This window comes from Sciurus vulgaris (assembly GCF_902686455.1).
Source record: "Sciurus vulgaris genome assembly, chromosome: 11".
In the NCBI taxonomy this organism is placed as follows: domain Eukaryota; kingdom Metazoa; phylum Chordata; class Mammalia; order Rodentia; family Sciuridae; genus Sciurus; species Sciurus vulgaris.
This window is the reverse complement of record NC_136472.1, coordinates 2,180,357-2,207,990: the sequence shown is the minus strand read 5'-3', so window position 1 is coordinate 2,207,990 and position 27,634 is coordinate 2,180,357.

Sequence of the window (27,634 nt, the reverse complement as noted above, 5' to 3'; positions counted from 1 at the left end):
ATTGGTAAATTAGTTTTTACATAGTTCGATTAATCTTCATAAATGTGTTTGTTAGAGGAGACATCTGATTATTTGCAGTGTTAAAATCCTAACACATCGACTAAATATAAATTCAAGTACTCTTGGCTTCCTCAATTCCATAATGTAAAATGCTGTGTGTGGTTTGGCAGTTAATTCAGAAACCAGTGAGGAGTGATGTGGGATGGAGAAAAGACTGACAGACACACATAGAGTGAAAAAGCTGGGGCTGTGAGGATTTACTTTCTGAAGGAAGATGAATGACTCAGAGCAAGCTCAGCATGATTATTATATAGGTTTTGTCATCAAAAAGTTATTTGTGAGAAAGTTTCAGCAAAGCAGACAGACCTGAAGATCACAGTGAAACTTGGGAGACATTGAGGTTATCTTGTTATGCCCAGAATTCTCTATTCCTAGGACTTGGTGCCTGAGCTCAAGGCCCCAACTGATGAACCTTGGTGCCTTTGCACAGAGCCTAGTTTGGCTGATCATCACCATAGCAACTGGGCCATATTGACCTGCACTTCTGCACAGGAAGTTCCCAGGACAAAGACAGAGATGTGACAATCAGAAGCCATGGTTCAAGTCACCACTCTCCACAGTAACATAGATTTGGGTCTACTAAATGTGTGTTTTAAAATAGTTTATTTTAAAAAAGGAATTACAATTGTGCATTTCTGGGTCCTAACTAAGAGTAAGATTACATGGGTTAAAATTCTAACAACTGTAAGTTTATATGTATACAAAAAAGTTTCAGCATTTTTTAAATTAAAGTACTGTAAAAGATTGAAGTATTACAACTTATTAAAAAGGAGTAAAACTTGTGTGAAAGAGGGAAGAAGGAAGTCTTGTAATGCAAGGGACAACCTAAAAGAGGTTTTATGGTTTCTGGATGACGGCATTGATCAGAGTCTGTGCTGAACAGACATCCAAAACTTTGGAGTTAATGTTGAAATCTATGTTGTACAGGCATCAGGAGGGTACCAAGGTTATTGCTTCACCCATACTTTTCTAATTGACTATGTCCTGTTAGTTCTTCATTGGAAATTTGAGTAACCTTCATATGGGTTCATCCCCACTTCCATCTGCACCCCTCCACCTCCGTGGGACAAGGGTGTTATCTGGAGTGTTTAACATCATGGGGTTGGCCTTCACATTAAAATATAAAACCTTAATTGGGACTCATTACCTGAGTGCCAGAATATTAACCTATCTTATCCAAGTTGTGAAAACTGCCAATCACAAAGAACATGGCAATCGGTACCAGTACTGTTAAATTATAAGCTGGGGGAAACATTAAGGCTCCTATTTTATTTTTTGTGTGCCATATTGTCTAACCCTCCATCTCTCTTCTGTGACAAACTTTGTTATGTAAATCAAATGTACAGAGACATTCTCATCCAAAGAATAACAACTTCATTAGAAATTGTCTCCCAGGAAAAGAAAACAAAGCCTGCTCTGCTGGGGGTGTCCTAGGAGTCAATAAGGTCATTTGGGCCAAAGGCATCTTGAAAAAGGATCAAGTTATCTTTTTTTAAATTTTTTAAAATTTATTTTTATTGTAAACAAATTGGATGCATGTTGTTTCAGTTTGTACATGGAGTAACAGTATAGCACTTGTATATTCATATATTTACATAATGTTTGATTCATTCTGTTATTTTTTCTTCCCCCCAACCCCTCATACCAATCTTTTCCCTCTATACAGTCCCTCCTTCCTCCATTCTTGTCCCTCACCCACCTCCCATTAAGTGTCATCATCCGCTTATCAGTGAGATCATTCGTCTTTTGGATTTTTGAGATTGGCTTATCTCACTTAACATGATATTCTCCAATTTCACCTATTTGCCTGCAAATGCCATAATTTTATTATTCTTTATAGCTGAGCAATATTCCATTGTATATATATACAACAGTTTCTTTATACATTCATCAATTGAAGGGCATCTAGGTTGGTTCCATAGTCTGGCTATTGTAAATTGAGCAGCTATGAACATTGATGTGGCTGTATCTCTGTAGTATGCTGATTTGAAGTCATTTGGGTATAGGCCGAGGAGTGGGATAGCTGGGGCAAATGGTGGGCCCATTCCAAGTTTCCTAAGGAATCTTCACACTGCTTTCAAGAGTGGCTGCACTAATTTGCAGTCCCACCAGCAATGTATGAGTGTATCCTTTTCCCCACATCCTCTCCAACACCTATCGTTGCTTGTATTCTTGATAATCGCCATTCTAATTGAGGTGAGATGGAATCTTAGTGTAGTTTTGATTTGCATTTCTCTTATTACTGAGGATGTTGAACATTTTTTCATATATCTGTTGATTCCTTGTGCATCTTCACTGTGAAGTGTCTGTTCATTTCTTTAGCCCATTTGTTGATTGGGTTATTTGTATTCTTGGTGTAGAGTTTTTTGAGTTCTTTATATATCTGGAAATTAGTGCTCTATCTGAAGTATGAGTGGCAAAGATTTTCTCCCACTCAGTAGGCTCTTTCTTCACATTGCTGATAGTTTCCTTTGCGGAGAGAAAGCTATTTATTTTGAATCTATCCCAGTTATTGATCCCTGCTTTTATTTCTTGGGCTATGGGAGTCCTGTTAAGGAAGTCTGATCCTAAGCCAACAAGGTGAATATGTGGACCTACTTTTTCTTCTATAAGATGCAGGGTCTCTGGTCTGAATTCAAGGTCCTTGATTCATGGTGAGTTGATTTTTGGGCAGGGTGAGAGATAGGGGTTTAGTTTCATTCTGTTGCATATGGATTTCCAGTTTTTCCAGCACCAATTGTTGAAGAGGCTATCCTTTTCTCTATTGCATATTTTTGGCACCTTTGTCTAGTATGAGAAAATTGTATTTATTTGGGTTTGTGTCCCTGTCCTCTATTCTGTACCATTGATCTACCTGTCTATTTTGGTGTCAATACCATGTTGTTTTTGTTACTATTGCTTTGTAGTATAGTTGAAGTACTGGTATTATGATACCCCCTGTTTCATCCTTCCTGCTAAGGATTGCTTTAGCTATTCTGGGTTTCTTATTCTTCTAGATGAATTTCATGATTGCTTGCTCTATTTCTGTGAGGTACATCATTGGGATTTTAATTTGAATTGCATTGAATCTGTATACCACTTAAGGTAGTATGGCCATTTTGACAATATTAATTCTGCCTATCCAAGAACATGGGAGATCTTTCCATCTTCTAAGGTCTTTCTTAATTTCTTTCTTCAATGTTTTGTACTTTTCATTGTACAGATCTCTTACCTCTTTGGTTAGATTGATGCCCAAGTGTTTTATTTTTTTGAGGCTATTGAAAATGGAGTTGTTTTCCTCATTTCTCTTTCAGCTGTTTTGTCACTTGTGTATAAAAATGCTATAGATTTATCTGTGTTGATTTTATAGCCTTCTATTTTGCTGAAATCATTGATGAGGTCTAGAAGTTTTCTGGAGGAGGTTTTTGGATCCTCTAAATATAGAATCATGTCATCCGCTAATAGTGACAGCTTAAGATCCTCTTTTCCTCTTCGTATCCCTTTAATTTCTTTAGTCTGCCTAATTGCTCTGGCTAGATTTTCAAGGATAATGTTGAATAGAAGTGGTGAAAGAGGACATCCCTGTCTTGTTCCCATTTTTAAAGGGAATGGTTACAGTTCTTCTCCATTAAGAATGATGTTGGCCATGGGCTTAGCACAAATAGCCTTTACAATGTTCAGGTACGTTCCTACTATCCCTATTTTTTCTAGTGTTTTGAGCATGAAGGGGTGTTGTATTTTGTCAAATGATTTTTCCACATCAATTAAAATAACCATGATTCTTATCCTTAAGTCTATTGACATGATGGATTACGATTATTGATTTACGAATGTTGAACCATCCTTGCATTCCAGGAATGAACCCCACTTGATTGTGGTGCACAATTTTCTTAATATGTTCTTGGATACGGTTTGCCAATATTTTGTTAAGGATCTTTGCATCTCTATTCATCAAGGATATTGGTCTAAAATTTTCTTTCCTTGATGTGCCTTTGCCTGGTTTTGGTATGAGGGTGATATTAGCTTCATAGCATGAGTTTGGTAGGGTATGCTCCTTTTCAATTCCTGAAATACTTTGAGAGATATTGGAATGTGTTCTTCTTTGAAGGTCTTGTAGAACTCAGCTGAGAGTCCGTCTGGTCCTGGGCTTTTCTTGGATGGTAGATTTTTAATGGCTTCTTTTATTTCATTGCTTGATATTGATCTGTCTAAATCGTGTATGTCCTCCTGGTTTGGGAGGAGCATACGTCTCTAGAAATTTGTCAATGTCTTTGGTAGTTTCTATTTTGTTGGAATACAGATTTTCAAAGTAGCTTATTGTGTTCTGTATCACAGTGGAGTCTGTGGTGATATTTCCTTTTGCATCATGTATTTTAGTAATTTGAGTCTTCTGTCTCCTCTTCTTTGTTAGTGTGGCTAAGAGTTTGTCTATCTTGTTTACTTTCTCAAAGAACCAACTTTTTGTTATGTCAGTTTTTTGAATTGTTTCTTTTGTTTCAATTTCATTGATTTCAGCTCTGATTTTAATTATTTTCTGTCTTCTACTACTTTTGCTGTTATTCTGTTCTTCTTTTTCTAGGGCTTTGAGCTGTGATGTTAGGTCATTTAATTGTTGACTTTTCATTCTTTTCTGGAATGTGCTTCATGCAATGAATTTTCCTCTTGGTACAGCTTTCATAGTGTCGCAGAGATTTTGATATGTTGTATCATCATTCTCATTGACCTCTAAGAATTTTTTATCTCCTCCCTGATGTTTTCTTGTTATCCACGTTTCATTCAATAGAATATTATTTAGTCTCCAAGTGTTGGAGAAATTTCCTTTCTTTATTTTGTCATTGATTTCTACTCTCAGTCCATTATGATCTGATAGAACACAAGGCAGTATCCTTATTTTTTTACATTTTTTATGGGCTGCTTTGTGGCATAAAACATGGTCCATTTTCGAGAAGGTTCCATGTGCTGCTGAGAAGAAAGTGTATCTGCTCCTTGATGGATGGAATATTGTATATATGTCTATTCAGTCTAGGTTATTGATTGTGTTATTGAGTTCTATGGTTTCTTTGGTTGGATTTTGTTTGGAAGATCTATCTAGTGGTGACAGCGGTGCATTAAATTTACCCAGAATTATTGTGTTGTGGTCTATGTGATTCTTGAAATTGAGAAGGATTTGTTTGATGTACAGGGATGCACCATTGTTTGGGGAATAAATATTTACTATCATTATGTCTTCCTGATTTATGGTTCCCTTAAGCAGTATGAAATGTCCTTTTTTATCCCTTCTGACTAACTTTGGCTTGAAGTCCACTTTATCTGATATAAGGATGGAAACCCCCACCTTTTTACTGAGTCCATGTGTGGTATTTTTTTCCCATCCTTTCACCTTTAGTCTGTGGATGTCTTTTTCTATGAGATGAGTCTCTTGCAGGCAACATATTGTTGGGTCTTTCTTTTTAATCCATTCTGCCAGTCTATGTCTTTTGATTGAGGAGTTTAGGCCATTAATATTCAGGGTTATTATTGAGAAATGATTTGTATTCCCAGTCATTTGGCTTATTTTTGGTTTTTAAGTTGGCTTGGTTTCTCCTTTGAGTGGTTTTTCTCTAAGGTAGTTCCTCCCTTTGCTGACCTCCATTGTTGTTTTTCATTTTCTCCTCATGGAATATTTCTTGAGAACATTCTGTAGTGCAGGTTTCTATTTGTAAATTCTTTTAACTTTTGTTTATCATGGAAGAATTTTATTTCATCTTCAAATCTGAAGGTAAGTTTTGCTGAGTATAGGATTCTTGGTTGGCAACCATGTTCTTTCAGAGCATGAAATATGTTGCTCCAGGTGCTTCTAGCTTTTAGAGTCTAGGTTGAGAAGTCAGGTGCTATCCGTATTGGTCTCCCCCTATATGTAATCTGATTCTTTCTCTCGCAGCCTTCAAAATCCTATCTTTATTTTGAATGTTAGGCATTTTCATTATAATGTGCCTTGGTGTGGATCTGTTGTGATTCTGTGCATTTGGTGTTCTGTAAGCCTCTTGTATTTGATTTTCCATTTCATTCTTCAGGTTTGGAAAATTTTCTGATATTATTTTATTGAATAGGTTGTTCATTCTTTTGGTTTGTATCTCTGTGCCTTCCTCAATCCCAATAATTCTTAAATTTGGTCTTTTCATGCTGTCCCATAGTTCTTGGAGATTCTGTTCATGATTTCTTACCATCTTCTCTGTTTGGGCAACTTTATTTTCAAGATTAAAGATTTTGTCTTCATTGTCTCAGGTTCGGTCTTCCAAGTGGTCTACTCTGTTGGTGATGCTTTCCATTGAGTTTTTTATTTGGTTTATTGTCTCCTTCATTTCAAGGATTTTCATTTGGTTTTTTTTTTTTTTTTTTTTTTTTTTTTGAGAATCACTATCTCTTTGTTGAAATGATCTTTTGCTTCCTGCCAGTGCTATTTCAGCTTATTGGTATTATCATTCATTGCCTGCATTTGCTCTCTTATCTCATCCTTTGCTTCATGAATCGTCTTAATCATGTATAATCTGAAGTCCTTTCTGACATTTCTTCTAACATACTGTCATTGGATTCGATTACTATAGAATCCACTTCCAGGATTATCCAAGATGGCCACTCTTGCTTTGAAATGTGTTGACAAATGGGGAGTTGCAGCTCAGGGGTGGACTTGGTCAGCTGGAGGTCCTGGAGACAGGATGCAGTTGGTCTGGGAGGGGTCCTGGAAGTCCAGTGTGTTTGGTGTATTTGTGGGATCCTGGAGGCCGGGTGCAATCAGTCAGTCTGGGTTTCCGGTGATAGGGCGCACTCAGTTGGTCTGGGGGTCCTGGCAGCGGGGAGCAGTCAGTTGATGTGACGGCCCCAGAAGCAGGGAGTGATCAGTTGGGCTGAGGGATGCTGGAAACGGATTCAGTCAGTTAGGCCAGGGGTCCTATGGGTCCTGGCTGTTGTCTCAAAATGGCGGCAGCCACGTGTAATCAAACCTTCAGGTACTGTGACAGTGAACTTCTAGGCAACAGCAGGCAGCTGGTCCTCCACTGGCAGTCTGCTGGCAGCTGTCAGATGAACAGGATGTGAACCTCAAGTGTTGGGTGATGGATAGGGGCAAGGTAGGCGATGGACAGGTGAGAGGCAGGCAAATGGTGAATGATAGACGCCTGACAGTGAGCAATCTGCTCTCAGTAAAGGCATCGATATGCTGGCAGATTGCAGGTCATCACAGCAGACAAATGGGGTAAACACCAGAGTATCAATAAGCAGCATAATCTGCCTCACCGAGAAACAGATATCCTCTGCTTGAATCCGGCATTACAGAGCAACAAGGAATGCAACCTCCCTCTAGTCCGCCATCTTGGATCCCCTCAAGTTATCCTTAAAAATTTTTTTTATTTGTCCAGGAACCTTTACAGTATTTATTTATATGTGGTGCTGAGAAATGAGCCCAGTGCCTAACACGCCATGGAGGTCGAGACCACTGAGTTACAAACCTAGCCCCTGATCAAGTTATCTTAACCAAGATAATGTTCAATCAAGAAAGAACTTGTCACAGAAAGTATAGATATATTCCCCATAAGAGAGAGGCATTAATGGGCACCCATTATTTCCTGGATGACTCTGTAAAACATGAACTGAAACCATTTAGGGGAGCACTTTATCAAGTTAGTGTTCTCCAAACCAAAGTTGTTGTCTGTAGTAGTAATGGCCTTCAGATTTGTATGAAAAAGCAAATTTAATTGGAGATTTATTTAAGTCATTTCATGTTCTGGTTACCTATTTTTCAATAAGATAGGCATGAACTTTTGTGTAATTTGTAAACTAGGGTGGAAATTTAAATGTATCTTAAAAAATAATGAGAGCATGATTCCTTTAAAAGCTGACATGGTTAAATATGAAAGCATTTGGGCACTTTTTCCACACAGAGTAAGTTAGGACCTCTCAGTTTATTGATTAATTTTCAGATGAAATGTTGCTTTATGTTATTTGTCAAGATCCCTGCCTTATTGAGATAAGGCTCAGCCTCTCACCCTGTGTTAGATGGACTACAAAGAAAGTTAGACTTCCACTCATTTTAAATTATATTTAATACAGAGATTTTTGTCAAAAATATTACTGTAATCCCACAGGGTCTTGTAGCATATATCTGTAATCCCAGCAGCATGGGAGGCTCAGGCAGGAAGATCTTGAGATTCAAAACCATCCTTGGCAACTTAGTGAGGCCATAAGGAGCTCAGTGAGAAGGGGATTCTAAGTAAAATATGAAAAATGTCTGGGGATGTGGCTCAGTAGTTTATTTCCCCTGGGTTGGATCACCTGCACAAAAGAAATTACTATGATCCCAAAATTAACAAGGAATATCATACAAAACTAAGTAAAGATTTGGGTAAATTATAAAAGGTATTTTGGTTGTAAGATGTTTTGAAAGAAATTAAAATTTGTAAAGGGTCCCCTATATGATTGAGATGATCAATTCATGTGTTTCTGAGTAGGCAAAATAAACACCAAGATATATCAGTGTAATATAGATATTATGTTGCTTGGTTTAAAGCTATCATGCAAAATGAATGTATTTTTGATCTTTTAAATTTCATTTTGTATTTTACACATAGAACTTTATAATTTTTGGATGTTAGTGTTTTGAAGAAGTACTCCTTGTAACAGAACAAACTGAGTTACTTTGAGATCACCAGCCATCACCTATAGCACAGAATAGGATATAAAATGACTTCCAGTACTAATATAAAACCCCAATTCAATGGAAGGAGTAAGTACAAGATTATATACATTAAATTTACTGATGAAATTGAGTTGCTGGATGTTTAAACCCAAAATTTGGAAACCAAAGGCAAGGAAGTGAAAGTGCCAAGGAAAAGTGACCAATATTTTGCCCTTGCCCTCTAAGTTCAGCTAGGACCCTGGAACACTGGGACTTCTCTAAGGGCTTGGTGATTCTGGGTCTCATGGCCTCCCAATCAGGGGCTTCAAGGGGACCCTAGAGAGCAGGAAGGCAACCAGTGCACAGTCTGCAAAGAGGAGGATCTCTGGAGAAGGAAATATCTCTAATGCTTCAAACAGAAGTCAAATATGGTCAGCAAGACCATGGTCTATCCTGGCAGATGGGGGCAACTGCTAGAAGAATAACTAAAGGAGCCAAAAGCCTCTCACATGTTCCTATGAATGATCCATGACAAATCTCAGCTGACTCTAACAGTGCATATGAACAAGTCAAATTTGCCAACTTATTCTTAAACACCTGACAGAAGAATGGAACCACAGTACAGGCACACATGGACATTGAAAATAAAACACAATAGTTCTTTTCATGTAACTAGAGTGGTACATTAGGGTCAGTGCACCAAAAGTAATTAAAACTGAGAAGTTCTACAGGAAGAGATTTGCTGCTTGATATAAAAGTTTGATCTGATTCAATTAGAGATAATCTGTGCTTTTCTTTTTCATCATGATGAAATGAATTGTTGCTCAGACTCCACTTCAAGAGGTTGTCATTCATCACTTCCAGCCTGGAGATTTGATTTTAATGAAGACCTTGAAAACACATAACCTTCAACTTGGCTGGATAGGACCAAAACAACTGCTAATAATGACTAGAATGGCTACAGGGATGACTAAAAGGGGAACTCATTATGGTGGATGATTTCCACATTAGAAAGTTAATATATCTTGAATGGATGACACCACTGATGGCTACTTGAGAAAAATGAAAATAAAATTAAATGTTTTAAAGCTAAAAAGGGGATTTGTGAGAAATGTAAATTCCAGTGTCCATTTTCAAAATATAGCATTTAGCCTTAATTGAGGTGTAAGAGAAAATTGAGTCATTTTATGCATAGACTTCACAATTCTTTGTCCCAAATTAAAATTAACCATTCATATAGATTATAATCCTGAAGTCCTCCAGTCAGGCCAGACGTACTTCCACAATAGGAATAAAGGAGGTAGACTGCATGCCCAAGTGTGTTTCCTAGCTGTGTTTTATAGAAGCACTTTCTGGCAGAAGTACAGCTTCCCTGGCCCACTCACTTCCAAGCATATGTTTGATTTCTTTGGAACCTCAAAATATCTCACACCCTGAGGTCCACTGAAATACTAGGATAGTTATGAGCCTCACTAATACACTTGGAAAAGCTCTGAGGAACGCTATGGTACTAGGGAAGGTCTTGAGGAACAAACAGACCTGCATTAGATCCTGAGCACCACTGTGATCATGAGTGTGACTCTGAACTCCATGGAAAACCTGGGAAAGACCCTGGAATTCACTGAGAACCCCATGAAGACTGTGAAACCCAGTGTATTCTTGGGAAAGATTTGGACCCTTATTGAGATGCTAGAAATACCACTGAGCCTCACCTACATTGGGAATAGCACTGAGCCTTATTGAGATGTTGAAAAAAGTCCTGTGTTCTACTGAACCCATAAGCAAGATGATGAAGCCCTACTGACCCCTGTGGAAAAACCTAAGTTCCACTGTATCCTTGGGAATGGTCCTAGCTCTGCTTAAATCCTGGCAAGTCTATGAGACCACTATGTCTCCTGGAAATGTTCTACATACCACTGTGAATGTGGGGTAGTGTCTCAGCCTCATTAAGACCCTGTAGAAGATCTTGAACACCACTGAGAAAACAGTGAAACATTGAACCCCTCTTAGATTCTTGTGAAGGCCTTAGACTCTTCAAAACACAATGGGGAATTATCTGAGCCCAAAAAAGATCATGTGAACATTTCTAAGTGAAAGAAAAATTCTTGGGAAGACCAAAGTGCCAATGAAATCATGAAAATGTCCTGAGTTCTGCTTAAATGCTAGAGTAGGCCCGGAGTCACCACTGACATGGGGAAAGGGCCTGAACCCCTCTGGTACCCAGCACAAAGCTCCAAGTGTCACATAGATCCTGGAGTAGGCCATGAGCACAACTCTGACTTTGGAAATGGCACTGAGTTTCTTTGAGACCCTGGGAAATGCTCTGAGATTCACTGAGACCCTAACAAATAACTCATCCATGTGTGCACTTGGGAAGTAATCTGAGCCCTAGTGAGACTCTGAGAAGAGCACTGAGCATGACTGAGACACTGCAAAGGCCCTGAGAATATCAGACTCTGGTAAAGAACAGGAGTCCATCTGAGATACCAGCCAAGATATGTGGTCCATGGAGAACTGAGTAAACATCCTGAACCACAGTGGCAGGCTGGGAATATTCAAGATCACCCACTGCCTGGTGAAGGGAATGAGATCACTAAGAATATGCAGGACACCCTGAACATGACTGTGAAATTGTAAAAGACCAGAAAGCCCACTGACAACTCCTGGATGAGGTCCTGCAATCCACTGAATCACTATGAAATTTAATGAGCCTCATCAGAGACCTGGAAAAGCCCAGAAATCCAATGATATCATAGGAAAAACCCTGCGTCCCATAGAGACACAGTGAGGGCCCTGAACTCTACTGAAATACTTTAGAAGGCCTTTAGATCACACAAACTCTGGGAAAGTACTTGAACACCACTGAAGGACTATAAATATCCCTGAGTTCCACTGAAGTACTTGAGAAGGTCCTTTAATATCCTGCTACCTTAAGGAAGGCAATGCACCCACTGAAGCCCTTGGAAAAGTCATGAGCCCCTTTTATGTTCAGGACGTGACCTGAGACACAATGCAATACTGGGAAAGGGCCCCTTGGAACCTACTGAGAAATTAGTGAAAACCATTAACCTCAAAGAAATACTGGTAAAGAATCTAAATCCCCTATGAATCCATGGACACCTCAATTTTCTACTGAAATTCTGGAGAAGGACCTTAGACCTGACAACTCAGTGGAGTGCCCTGAGCCATTTTAAGCCATCAGAGAAGGTTCTGATCCAGACTGAGACCCTGGAGAAATTCCTATTGTACATGTAGAAACTTGGGATGGCTCTGAGTACCACTGACCTGGTACAAGGCCCTAAGCTTGGACTGAGACTTGACAAAGGGCCCTAATCACCACAAACACTCTAGGTAAAAATATGAGTCCCACTGAGAATCTGTGGACAACTCTGAGTCCCACTGAGACTGTGGGAAGACTGTAAGCCCCACTGAAACCATGGAGAATGTTGTGAGCCACTGAGTCCTTGGGAAGGCCATGAATGCAGTGGGATTGTGGGGATGGGGCCAACGCCCACTGAAACTCTAGGAAAGGTCTGTGAGAGAGCCACAAAATCCAGGATGCCCACAGAGATAGCCCATGGAAATTCTAGTGTAGATTGAGCTCCATTGAATCCTTGTCAAAGGCTCCAAAAAATACTTTGACCCTGGGGAAAGCTCTAGTCCTTCTGAGATGTTTTTGAAGCCCCTGAGCAACACTACACTCTGAGGATATGCACTGAGCCCCACTGAGAACCTTGGCAAAACCTGGGATTTCCTGAGATTTTGGTAAAATCTCTGATCCCTCTGGATTTCTGGGGAACACTGTGATGTCCCTGAGAACCTAGGTATTTTGGGAGCCGCTTTGAGAATTCTGAGAGAATATGAGTCCCCCTGAGATCCTGGGAAAGAGTATGGACACAATAAAACTCTGGCAAATATCATGCACACTTCTGGGACCCTGGGCAAGAGCCTGAACCTCATTGAGACACTTGGGAATGATGTGAATTCCACTGAGAATCTGAGGAAGGCCCTCAGCCTCATTAAGTATCTCAGATAATTTGAGGCTCAGTGAGACCCTGGGGAAGGCCCTGAGTTTCACTAAGACTCTGAGGAAGGCCCTGAATCCATTTGGTTGGGGAAGGTCTTAAGCTATATTGATATTCTGGACATATTCTTGAGCCCCACACAGAATGTGTGAAAATATATATGTTCCACCAAACTCTGGATATACCACTGAGCCCCAGTAAGATGCTAGTGAAGGTCCTGATACATGGTATCCACCTACAAAATTCATAAGACACAGTGAGCTTTGGTAAGTCTGTGAGCCTCAATGAGACTCTGGGAAAGATATTCAGTTCCACTGAGATCCTGAAAAACACCCTGAGCCTCAATGAGACCCAGAGATTGTTTTGAGCTCTATTGAATTTCTGGATAAAGTTCTGATTTCCACTGAGACTGGGGAAAGAATTAATATGCATTGAAAAACTGGGGAATGTCCTGTACTCCATGGGATCCACACTGAGGGTCTGGGAAAGTCAATGAGATCAGTACAATTCTGGCAAAAAACCTGACAACCACATTCACCCTTGGGAAGCCTCAGATCTCTCAGAGAACCTAGGGAAGGCCCTGAGCCACAGTAACACACTGGGAAGACCCTAAGCCCCTCTGTCGATCTGTGCAAGGCCCTACAACTCAGTGAGACTTGGGCAAAATATCTCATCCCTGTGGATCCTCTTGGAAGTCCCTGCTCCCCACTGAGATTGGAGACATTTCCCTGATCCCCAAGGAGAATATCTGAAAAAAATTCAGCCCCACTAAAACTCTGGGAAAGGCTCTGAACCCAGTTGGAACTTGGGAAGGCACCAGTGCCCCAAGGCAACTCTGGGAAGCCTGAGACCAAGGGCTCTCAGCCCAATAAGAAAATTATGTAGAATTCCTCAGTGAGAATCTGGGGAATTCCTTGAGCCTCCATTGAGACTCTGGACTTGTACCTGATCCCCACTGAGAACCTCTAGGCCTCAATATAACTGTGTATATAGCACTGAGCCCAGTGAGACACTAGGAAGGTCCTGATATAAATTTGAGACCCACAAAGATTATGAGACCTGCACTTGGGGACGTCTCTGAGCCTCACTGTGACTCTGGAAAAGACCCTGAACTCTAATGAAACCCTGAGAAAAAAACTTGAGCCAGAAAGAGACCCTGGGAAAGGTACAAAGACCCACTAAGGATTGGGAAAGATTTGTAGAAATAATGAGACCTTGTTGAATGCTCTGAGCCCCTCAGAGACCCTGGTGAAGGCCCTGATTTTCACAGATATATGGAGTAAATTTAGTCCCAATAAGATCCAACATCCTTATGAATGTGTATGAGCCTTAAGAAAGCACTATGCATGAGTGTGATCTTGTGGAAGGTCCTATGAAACTGTGATCATGTGGAAGGTCCCAGTGCTTTACTATTACCCTGGGTAAGGAGCCTATGCATTAACTTGACACAGGGGAAGGACCTAATGGCTGACCCTGACTGGGGAAGGGTCAATACATGACTGTGACCCTGGTGAATTCCCTAAGCCATTGTTCGACCCTGGAAAATGCTGTATGTATGACTGTGACTGTGGGGAAGGTCCCTATTCATGACTGTACCAAAGAAAGGTTTCTATGCATAACTTCCTCTTCAGAAAGGCCCTATGCATGACTGTGACAATGAGGAAGGGCCTATTCATGACTGTGACCATGGGGAAGATCTCTATGCAGGACTGTGACCCTGAGAAAGAACCTATCCATGACTGTGACTGCAGAAGGACCGTATGAATAACTGCAACCATTGGGAAATGCTTATTCATGACTGTGACCATAGGGAAGGGCCTGTGCATGACCCTGACCCTGAGGAAGCGCATATGCAGAACTGTGAACGACTATGACTGTGACCCTGGATAAGGTCCCTATGCATGACTATGACCCTGCAGAAGGCTCTATTTAAGACTGTGAGCATGGGGCAGGGCCTATGCATGACTCTGACACTGGGGAATAGTCTATACATGACTGTGAGCTTGGAAGGCCCATATGCATGACTTCGACCCTGAGAAAAATCTGATGCATTACTGAGAATCTGAGGAAGAGTCCTAAGCATGACTGTGACCCTGTTGAAGGATGTATACATGTCTCTGACACTGCTGAAGTGTCCTATGCATGACTGTGACCCTGGGGAAGGGCTCTGCATGACTGTGACTTGTGGAAGGGCCTATCCTTGACTGTGTCCCAGCAGAAGGGCAGTATGAATGACTGTGACCCTGAGGAAGGGCCTATGTATGACTGTGACCATTGGAAGGGACTATGACTATGACCCTGGAGAAGGTTCCTATGAATGACTCTTACCCTAGGGATGGACCCAATGCATGACTGTGTCCCTGCAGAAGGGCCCTATGCATGGCCCTGAGCCTGGGGAAGAGCCTATATGCGTGTGATGCTGAGGAAGGCCCTAAGGAGAGCTGTGACCCTGGAAAATGCTGTAGGCATGACTGTGACCATGGAAAGGGGTCTGAGCATGACAGTGACCCTGGGGAAGGGCTATGCATGATGACTATGACTCTGCAGAAGACCCTGTGCATAACTGTGTCCCTGAAAAATCTCCTATGCATTTCTGTGACCTTGAGGAAGCATTATGCCTGATGTTGACCCTGAGGAAGGGCCAATGACTGTGATCCTGGGCAAGTGCGCTATGCATGAGTGTGACCTTAGGTAGGGCCTATGCATGACTGTGACAATGGGGAAGGGTCTATGCAGGACCGATGCTGTGGAAATAACCCGTGCATGCTCTGACCCTGAAGAAGGGCCCTATTCATGACTGTCACACTGAGGAAGGGCCCTATTTATGACTGTGATGCTGAGGAAGGGCATATGTAGAACTGAGACACTGGCGAAGGGTGCATGATGGTGACCCAGAGGAAGGGCTCTATGGTTGACTGCAACTCAGAGGAAGGACCCTATTCATGACTGTGATGCTGATTAAGCGTATATGAATGCCTGTGACCCAGGAGAAGTGCCCTATGCATGAGGGAGACCTGAGGTAGGGAATATGCATGATTGTGACACTGGGGAAGGGCCTATGCATGACTGTGACAATGGGGAAGGGTTTTGTGCTTGAGTGTAAGCCTGGGGAAGGCCTATCCATTACTGGAATGGTCCTATGAATAACTGTGACCCTGATAATCAGCCTATGCATAAGTGTGACCCTGGGGAATTGCCCTGTGCATGTTTCTGACATGAGGCAGGGAATATGCATGACTGTGACACTGGGGAAGGGCCTATGCATGACTGTGACCCTGAGGAAAGGTCAATGCATGATTGTGACCATAGGGAAGGGCTTTTTCATCACTGTGACCCTTCAAAACATCCCTAGGAATGAGAGTGAGTGTGAGGAGAAACCTATGCATGACTGTGACCATGTGGACGGGCCTATGAATGACTGTGCCCCTGGGGAAGGCCATAAGCATGACTGTGACCCAGGGGAATGCAGTCTGTATGAATGTGACCCTGTGGAAGGGCTTTAGTATGACTGCAACCTGTGGAAAGACCCCAAGCATGACTGTGATCATGGGGAAGGGCTTATTCAGACTGTGACCATGGGGAAGGGCCCTATGCATGACTGTGATCCTGAACAAAAGTTTATACATGACTGTGACACTTGGGAATGTCCTATGCATGACTAACTCTGAGGAAGGGCTCTATTCATGACTGTCATGCATGACTATGATCCTGGGGAATGTTCCTATGTATGACTATCAGCCTGTGTGGGCCTAATCATCATTGTCACCTGTGGAAGGGCCCAATGAATGACTGTGACCCCAATGAAGGGCCCTATTCATGTCTGTGATGCTGAGGAAGGGCCTATGCATGACTTGACCTTGGAGAAGAACCCTACGCATGACTGCATCCCTGAAGAAGGACCTATGCATGACTGAGAGCCTGGGGAAGGGACTGTGCATGACTGTGACCATGTGGAAGGTCCCTATGCATGACCGTTACCATGGGAAAGGGATCTATGCATTACTGTAACACTGGGGAAGGGCTGAATTCCTAACCCTGACTTGGGAAGAGCCTATGCATGACTGTGACACTGAGGAAGAGCTGATGCTTGACTGTGATCATGGGGAAGGGCCTATGCATGAATGTCAAACTGTGGATGTGCCCTATGAATAACTGTGTACCTGAGGAATAGCCTATGTATGACTGAGACTCTGGGGAAGTGCCCTATGCATGACTGTGAACTGAGATGGGGAATAAGCATGACTGTGACCATTGAAAGGGCCTATAAATGACTCTGACCCTGATGATAGGCCTATGCATGACTGTGACCTTGGAGAAGGGCCCTATGCATCACTGTGATCCTGAGGAAGGACCCTGTGCATGACTGTAAGCCTGGGGAAGGGCCTATCCATTACTGTCACCGTTGTGGAAGGGCCCTATTTATGACTGTGATGCTGAGGAATGGCCCTATGAATGACCGTGCTTGTGGATGGGCCTATCCATGACTGTGACCCTGCAGAACATCCCTATGAATGATGGTGAGCCTGAGGAAAATCCTGTGTATGACTCTGACCATGTGGAAGGGCCTATGCATGACTGTGATCCTGGAAAATGTTCCTATGCATAACTGCTACCCTGGGGAAGGGCCTATGCATTACTGCAACTGAAAGGCTTATGCATGACTGTGACATGGGAAAGGGCCCTATGCATGGCTGAATCTCTGAGGAAATGGGTATATATTACTGTGACACTGGGGAAGGGTCCATGCATGACTGTGACCATAGGAAATGGACTATGCATAAATCTGACCATGGGAAGTGTCCTATGCATAACTGTGATGCTGAACAAGGCCCTGTCGATGACTGTGACCCAGTGGAAAGGTCTAACCATGACTGTGATCCTGCAGAACATCCCTGTGAATGATGGTGAGCCTGAGGAAAATCCTGTGTATGACTCTGATCATGTGGAAGGGCCTATGCATGACTGTGATCCTGGAAAGTATTCCTATGCATAACTGTTACCCTAGGGAAGGGCCTATGCATTACTGCAACCATGGGGAAAGGCCTATGCATGACTGTGAAATGGGGAAGGGTCCTATGCATGGCTGAATCCCTGAGGAAATGGGTATACATTACTGTGACACTGGGAAAGGGTCCATGCATGACTGTGACCATAGGAAATGGACGATGTATGAATCTGACCAAGGGAAGTGTCCTATGCATAACTGGGATGCTGACCAAGGGCCTGTTCATGACTGTGACCCTGTGGAATGGCCTAACCATGATTGTGATGCTGCAGAAGGGCCCTATGAATTACTGTGACCCTGAGGAAGGGACTATTACTGTGACCCAGGAGAAGATCCCTATGCATGACTATTACCCTTGGGAATGGCCCTATTCATGACTGTGACCCTGGGAAAAGGCCCTATGCATTCCCTAGGGAATAACATATGCATGTCTCTAACCCTGGGGTACCTCTAAGCAGGACTTTGACCCTGGTTAAGGATTGTATGCATTTTTGTCACCCTGTGCAAATACCCTATGGAAGACTGTCACCATGGGGAAGGGTTATGCATTACTATGACCACGCAGAATGGCCCTGTGCATGACTGTGACACTGAGGAAGGGCCTATGCATGACTATGACTATGGGGAAGGGCCACATGCATGACTGTGTCCTTCGGGCAGGGCCCTCTGTGTCACTTTGAGTCTGTGGAAGACCCTATGCTTGACTCTGAACTTGAGGAATGACCTATGCATGACTGTGACCATGAGGCAAAGTCTATACATGACTGTGACACTGGACAAGGACCGTATGCATGACTGTGACCCTGGGGAAGGGCCTATGCATGATCGTGACCATGGGGAATGGCCGTAAGCATGACTATGATAGTAGGGAGGGTTCTATGCATGACTGTGGTACTGAGGATGGGCTGATGCATGACTGTGCCCATGAAGAATGGTCTATGTATGACTGTGACCCTTTGGAAAGACCTATTCATGACTGTGACCCTGAGGGAAGGCCTATCCATAACTGTGACGCTGCAGAAGGTCCTGATGAATGACTATGTCCCTGAGGAAGGGCATATGCATTACTGTGACAATGGGGAAGGGACTTATGCATGACGGTGACCCTGAGGAAGGGACAATTACTGTGCCTCTGAAGAAGATCCCTATGCATGACTGCTACCCTGGGGAAGGGCCGAATGCATGACTGTGACACTGCAGATGGACCTAACCATGACTGTTACCCTGGGGAAAGCTGTATGCATTACTGTGACCATGGGAAGGGTCTGATTCATGGCTGTGAACCTGCGAAAGGCTCTATGAATGACTGCACCCTGAGCACTGGCCTAAGCATAACTGTGACCATGGGAAAAGGTCTATGCATGACTGTGGCCATGGGGAACACCTATGCATGACTGTGAGCCTGCAGAGGGCCCAGTGCATGATTGTGACACTGAGGAATGGACTGTGCATGACTGTGATTCTGTGAGAAGGCCCTATGAATGATTGTGTCCCTGAGGAAGGACCTATGCATGATAGTGACCATGAAAAAGGGCCTATGCATGACTGTGACCATGGGAAGGGCCTAGAGATGACTGTGACCCTAGGGAAGGGCCTATGCATGATGGTTACTCATGGGCAAGGACTTATGCATGACTGTGACCCTGTACAATGCTGTACGCATGACTATCACACTGTGAAGAGGCTATTGCATGACTCTCACCCTGTGGACCAGCCCCTTGCATGACTGTGACCCTGGGGAATGGCCTATGCATGGCTGTGAACATGGAAATGGGCCTATGCATAACTGTCACTATGGGAAGGGCCCTATGCTTGACCATGACACTGAAGAAGGGCCTATGCATGATTGTGATCTTGGGGAGGGCCCTATGTGACTGTGGCCCTTAGGAAGGGACTATAACTGTGACCCTAGAGAAGATCTCTAGGCATGACTGTTACTCAGGGGAATGGCCCTATGCATGACTGTGACCCTGTGGAAGGGCCTATGCATGACTGTGACCCTGTGGAAGGGCCCTATACATGATCCTGAGCCTGGGGATGAGTCTATGCATGACGGTGAGCCTGAGGAAAGACCTGTGCATAGCTGTGACACTAGGGAGTGTCCTATGCATAACCATGTGGAAGGTCCTATGTGACCGTGTGGAAGGGACTGTGCATGACTATGACCCTTTGGAATGCTCTATGTAAGATTGTGACCATGGAGAAGGGGGCTACACATGACTGTGAACCTGGGGAATGGTCTATGCATGACTCTGACCTTGCAGAAGGGCCCTATGCATGATTGCGAACCTGAGGAAAGGCATATGAATGACTGTGACCATGGGGAAGGGCTTATGCATGACTGTGAGCATGGGGAAGGGCTTATGCATGACTGTGAGCATGGGGAAGGGCTCTGTGCATGAGTGTGACATTGGGGATGGCCCTAAGCATTACTGTGACAATGGGGGAAGGGCCTATGTATGACTGTGACCCTGAGAAAAGGTCAATGACTGTGACCCTGAAGAAGATCCCTATGCATAATTCTTACCCTCGAGTAGGGCCCTATGCATGACTGTGACCCTGTGGAAGGGCCCTATGCATGATCCTGAGCCTGGGGATGAGCCTATGCATGATGGTGACCCTAGGAAGGCCCTAAGCAGGACTGTGACCCTGGAGAAGGCTGTATGCATACCTGTGACCATGGGGAAATGCGTATGCATGACTGTTTCATCTCTGGGGAAGTGCCCTATGCACGACTGTGACCCAGAAGGAGTCTATACATGACTGTGACCCAGTGGGTGGGCCCTATGCATCATTGTGACCCTGGCAATGAACCCTATGCATGACTGTGACTATGGGGAATGGCCCGTGCATAGCTGTGACAATAGAGAAGGCTATTCATGACTGTGACCCTTGGGAAGGGCCTGTGACTTACTCTGACCCTGAGAAAAGTCCATAGGCATGACTGTGACACTGGGGAAGGGCCCTATTGATGACTGAGACCATGCTGAAGAGCCTCATGCATGAGTGTGACCCTGGGGAAGGGTCCTATTTATGACTGTGGTCTTGAGTAATGGCCTGTGCATGACGGTGACCATGGGGAAGGGCTTATGCCTGACAGTGTCATTGGGAAGGCCCTATGCAAGACTGTAATCTTGCAGAACGGCCCTTTCAATGATTGTGACCCTACAGAAAGGTCCTATGCATGACTGTGAATCTGAGGAAGGGCCTAAACATGACTGTAACCATGAGAAATGCCTATGTATGATTGTGACACTGGAGAAGTTTCTATGCATGACTTTGACTTGGGGACTAACCTATGCATGACTGTGACCATGGAAAAATGCCTGTGCATGACTGTGCCCTGCTGAAGGGCCCTACACATGACTGTGACCATGAGGAAGGGCCTATTCATGATTGTGCTCATGGAGTTATCTGTATGCATGACTATGTCCCTGGGGAAGGGCCTATGCATGACTGTGACCCTGGGGAATGCTCTATACATGACCGTGACATGGGGAAGATTATGATGCATGATTATGACCCTGGGAAAGTCCCTATACATGACACTGTCCATTAGGATGTGCCTATGCATGAAGGTGATTCTGTTGAAGGGCCCTCAGCATGACTGTCATCAAGCAGAAGGGGCCTCTGCAAGACTGTGATCCTGGGAAGGCCCTATGATGACTGTGTTGGGGATCAATATTGACCAATCCCCAGAGAGTCAAAGTGCACACACAATAATGCAGGTCTCATAATGAGGATTTATTCCAAGCTCCAGTTTGGACCACAACCAGCCTCTCAGACCATGACAATGGCTGAGTGGATAGCAGCCCAAGGGGTGAGAAAGCACTCTATTTAAGTGATTTTCAAGCACTCACACACAAAGACCTGCACATTATTGGTTAACACTTGAACTGCTAAACATTTGCCCTCTTTGGTTGGGTCCCACCAATCTATTTGATTCTCATTGGGTCCCGCCAGAACTGAATGATCCTGGAGGAAGAAGGGAGGAGGTAAGGGATGAACTATGCAGGAGATGAGTTGGGGCTAGGCCCCCTGTCCTTGATAAATAAGGTTCCCAGGCAGCTACACATTCCGTGGACAGGTATCTCTTAATGCCTTGATAAGTCCGGGGACCCAGAATGTCCTATTTGTCCTGTATTGGCTATTGAGGGCGCTGTTGCAACCACCTGCATCCTGGTGATTAAGATAGTTTCTCATTCCTTAGTGTTTGTGCACCCTTTCCTGTGGGGGGTTTTACAAATGTCACCCTGTTCTCAACATTCTCCCCTTTAGTTGTTCATAATGAGGAATCATGCTCATTTGGGCATCGCACATATTCATCCTCTGGGACCAGTATTCTCTCATATTGTTGCCTTAGCAAAATCGGTTGGACTGTGCTTACATGATCCTTAACAAAAGCTATTCCAACTTCCAGAGGCAGATGGCTTTCATGGCCTTCATTTCCTCAATTTGACCCAATCCCCTATTTCTTCACTAACTGCCTGTCCTCAATTCTGGCTTCATTCCCTCCTTTTGCTTTAGGAACTCCTTACTGCCATCTGGAAAGGAGGTACTGATTGTCCTGCCTGCTTCAAAGCTGAAATGGGGCAGCAAGGGGCAATCAGTTTGGAGTTCCCTTTTAAAATCGGGTCAATCAAAGGATCCAAAGTAGAAGTCTGGTTGGGAAGAGCAGGTTGTAAAGTCATCTGGGGTTGGGTGCTTCTATGATAGAAGAACAAAAAGACATGAGTACTGAAATGAGATAGTAGAAAGTAAATGTTGCAGCATCTGGAACATGCCAATTAATATCGTGAAGCTGACAGAAGTCAATCTGTCACCAGGAGGTGGAAGAACTGAGAAATTGTTCCCATAACAAGGCCTAACAAAGGCTGAAGAGTACAAATTTGGGAACTTTAACATTGTCCAGGTTATCAGGAATGTAAACACAACATTTAATGCTGAATGTCATTGATGTCCCCAGAAAATAAAGTTAAGCTACTTAATGTCATCTGATTTTTGTAAAATACCCCTTTAATGGTATAGCATATGTTAAGTAGAGATCTCTATGCTTCCGTTACTTAGGGCTAGATAAGCAAATAGAATTAAGCTTACCTGTGTAAACTGACTAAAAATTTCTGACTCTGGCTGTTTCTCTCAATAGTTATCAGGCACATTTGCCCAAGACTCTTTCATTTGTAGCTTCCAGTCTTTATTCTAGTGGGCTAACACAAGTGTACATCTAAAGTTACATTCAACTATTATTTCTCTTAAATTCCCAAGAATGGCTATATTTTGGTTTTAACTGTTTTGCTGGGTGTCTAAGATTAAGCTGGTCAAATTGACCTATTCCTTTCTTGTTATAAAGTCAGATGAGTTCCCCCAGGGGTCACTTGTAGAGAACGTAAGAGGAGCTTCTTTGCTCCATTAGTGCCATTGGTTAGGCAGGGTCTCCTCAATGAGGTGGCTTCCTTTGGAAGTATCAGGGGTGTCTCCCTTTTCTATGACTCTCCTTTGCAGTACGTGCAATGACTAGCTTTTCATCCTCTAGTAGCCTCATCAATGTCCTTGATCAGGAGTTTGTATGACCCACCCAGAGTTGCAAAGCTCCTTAGAGAAGTCCTCTTGTTCCCTGGTCCAGGCTGACTCTGAGGGAAAGATACTGTTTTTTTTCATGATCTCTGTATTTAATTTCAATCTCTAAGTTTGATCTTAACCATCCAGCAAACCAGTCTCACCAGTCATAAAGTAAGAGTACTGGGCTTTAACTTCAATTTCTATAACTTTACAGTCATTTACACTTTTATTTAAATTGAGTCTCTATTAGTACTGGAAGTTACCACTATCTGTTCTATAGGTGATGGCTTATTATCACAAATTACCTAGGTTGTGTGTTCTTGAAGCAGTACTTCTGCAAAACATTAACAGGAAATAGTATTACAAATTGAATTTAGCAAGAGTAAAAATATATTCAGCTTGTATAATAGCTATCTTAAACTTTGGCTGAGCTATACAATATATCCCCTGTTTGAGATCACAGTAGTTTTACAATAAAACCAATCTCTTGACTATTAACTTTAAAGAAGCTGAAGTCTGACTTATTTTGGAGTCACTCTAACATGCAGTAAGGAGAGAGACAGAGCCTTATCTCAGGTAAGGCATGGCTCTTTACAAATCTTAAGTGAAGTGTTCTAATTCTGATGTTGATCTTTGCTTCTTTCTTAAATGTCATTTTAAGAAGTTTATATATATTAATTCCTAAGAGCATATAAACACTAGTTAACACAATTTAACATTATATCTAAAACATGAACTAAAGAGAGCCTGAGAGATTTTAACTTTCCTTTTGTGTGGCAAAGTAGCAAAATGTTTTCATGTTTCACAATATTAACCTTTAAACAAATCAGGCTCTAAATTTTAGAAATACATTTACATTTAAAATTCTTTGTCTCAGTGTAAAAAACAACAAATTTTACATATAACCTACTGATAACGGATCTTATAATGGAACATTAGATGATAGAAATAAAACCCCAATAAAATTTACTCTTTATAAGTTTAAAATTACCATTAAAAACAAGTTAAATTTGGAGAATAACAGCTTAATAAATTCCCTGCTTTAAAACTTGTATACCTGAAAAACATGTACACATTTAATATACAAAGAGTGACCATTTCACGATTACCTTGACACTTTTATATAACCAAATTTAGTTTTTAAAGAAAAATTTAGACTCTGTAATGTAGTACAATACTCTAACAGTTGTTTAACCATGATTGTATAAACCCCAATTTTTTTAAGACTAATTGTTTTAAAGAAGAAAACTTAATAGACACAAAGGTAAGAGTAAATTAGTGTTTCTAAGAAATCCTTGTTATTTTACCATATAGATTAAAGTTTGGTTTATATCCAAACATTAGTATTTCACCTTAGGAAAAACCTTAAATAGTTTTAACTCTCTCACATACATAAAACCAACTTAGTTACATGCAAACTTGTTGAAATTTGCCCTTTACTTACACAGACTTTTTGAGCACTTACTTAGATGCCCATGTATTTTATCACATAAATACCTTTTTTCCCAGAAAGATTTTGTTCTTCACTAAATTTCCATATCTAAGACCTTTTGTTTTCTTTTTCTTATTCATTGACCCTTTGATTCACATTCTGAAACAACTCTTAAGAAATTTCTGAATTTAGATAAATGACTCCATATTAATAAGATTAAATATTTTGTTATTTATACTACTTTAATTGAAACAGTTGAAACTTTTGGAACACTTTGTATATAGAATTGTACCTGTTAGGACATAACTCTTGGTAACCTTGTTTTTAGTTTAGTTGTAAGGCCCCCAAAAAAGGAAACCCCAACTCTGTCCCATGGATGGACGGCAACCCCAATCAACCGCAGGAGGCGTCACTTGATGCAAACCGCAAGAGGTGTTTATTCCAGCGCACTGGGACCCAACTAGAGTCGAGTCCCTAGCAGAAAATCTTGTAGGTTTATAAAGGCAGAAACCACACATCGGGAGGGGTCACACATGAAAGGGGGAAAAGGGGGAACAAAGCTGCCAGGAAATTTCAAAGGGGGTCTGGGTTTGCTGACAACATGTTTCACAATGTTTTACAACAGGGTGTAGATTCTGGTCAATAGTTTCTGGTAATCCTACTGTTTGAGCACTATCTGGCTATCAGGCTCAATTTACTCTTTTACTCTCTGTTTGGGCTGTTTCCTGGAACAGCTTTAAGGGCTTTGTTCCCATTACTGGGAGGGAAACCTTAGGGAGTTGAGATAAAACAGACAGCTTAAAAAAATGTCCATTCTTTCATAGTGATGACACAAAGCAATTTTAAACCCTTTTTATTTACCAACCTATGAAAACACCAATAATGTTTAAGTATGTTACTCCATGAAATTTAAGGAGTTAAAGTGTACTTGATGTTATTTAACATTTAGCATTTTAACTTTGTAAATTAATCAGATGTCTCTAACACATTTGAGTAATCCCATACATGTTAAGACAAATTCACTTATTTTGTAAAAATCAAGATGTCAGACAAGTGTCCTGAATAGTATTTGCCATCTCTTTTCTGTTGAAGAAAAGTGTTAGAAACAATTGATATTAGACATTTTATTAACATCAACATTTCATTAGTTTGACCACCTAGAGATTTGTGAGTTATTTTCAAAGATATTTTACTTTTTATTAGATTACCCACTTTAAATTGGACCCTTTTAAATCGCATGAATTAAAAGCATCTGGATCCATTTAAAAAATTTTAATTTTAGAAGAGTTCAATTTTGATACAGAGAGAACATGACGTCAGAAAGCACAACATACAAATAATACAAAATCAAAAGCCTTGTAACTTTATAGGTGAATCTCCATTGCAGTGTAACAGATGTTCAAAAACTCTAGTTGAATGACAACTAGAACTGATCAAAAAGTCATGAGCTCAAAAAATATTCAATTAAAAAACAACAACAATTCTTGAAAAAATGATATGTCCATTAATTACTTATTAAAGTACCATAAAATGTACTTTTCTGGAGTTCAGGTAAAACTTCTGCTTTTCTCTTTTTTTGCTTTGGTTTAAGACTGGTCTCCTACAGAGCCTTCAGGCTTTTTCTATTTACATTCAATGTAAACTTTGACTGAGATCTGGAAGGAGCTGAGCTAACAGGTTTTAGCAGAAACTTTGTGCTTAGGGCATTTTAGTCATTTCTATCAGGACAATCTTGGATGTCAAAGAAAATCATGAGACCTTATTTTCCATTACTTTTGAGAATGAAGCTGCTATGCTAAGCTCCTCACTGAGATATGCCACTGGTTGTTGAGCTACCTATGGCTGCCTATCTAGGATTTATTTTCCCCTTTGTGACAAGCAGGCGAAATCTTTCTTCATAGGTAAGCTGAGGACAGGAACTTGAAGTAAGGCCACTTTTTGATATTCCTGGGGCAGAATATTGTCCTATGGTCGCTATTTTACTGTAGTATTGAACCTTTTGATGGCTTAATTAAGTTTTATTTTTTGAGATGTTATTATTCCTGTCATCTAAGAAGTTTAGAAGTTTACATACTGCAGAACAATTATAGATGTTTTATCTTTGAACTTTGTTAAGTCCTTAGCTAAGGTTTGTTCAAACAGGTGAGGGCCTTTTCTCTAAATCCTGAGGCAACACTGTCTAGGTTAGTTGAGACATATTATCTGGTTCCTCAAAGGCAAACAGAAATTGGTATTCAGAGTCTGTGTACACAGAAAAAGGCATCTTTTGAATCTAACTTAGTAAACCAAGCAGCAGCTGGAATTTCAGATAACAGAGTAAGAACTACAGGGTGGGGGAAATTACTACTTCATTATTCTAAGGTTTTGGACTAGGCAGTTTGCTTTTTCACTCCTAAAATGGGTGAATTGCATGGGCTATTGCAAGGCATTAAAAGTTTCTGTCATTTAAGTCAACAACTAAATGACCCAACATTACAGCACAAAGCCCTGAAAAAAGAAGCACAGAATAACAGCAAAAGTAGTAGAAGACAGGAAATAATTAAAATCAGAGCTGAAATCAATGAAGTTGAAACAAAAGAAATGATTCAAAAAATTGACATAACAAAAAGTTCGTTCTTTGAGAAAGTAAACAAAATAGACAAACCCTTAGCCACACTAACAAAGAGAAGGAGAGAGAAAACTCAAATTTTTAACATTCATGATGAAAAAGGAAATATTGAAGCCAGAATTGGGAACAGGTAGTTAGTGTAGAAATAGGAAATCGGGTCAAATCGAGGAAATGGAGGCCATAAAATCATCTGCCTCTGGAAGTTGGAAACTGCCCCTGGAAGAATGGAATGTCAAGGATCTCCGGAGCCCATTGATTACCAAATTTACCTGCCTTTATCAAGAACTGCAAGCAAGAAGCTGCTAATTAATGCCCC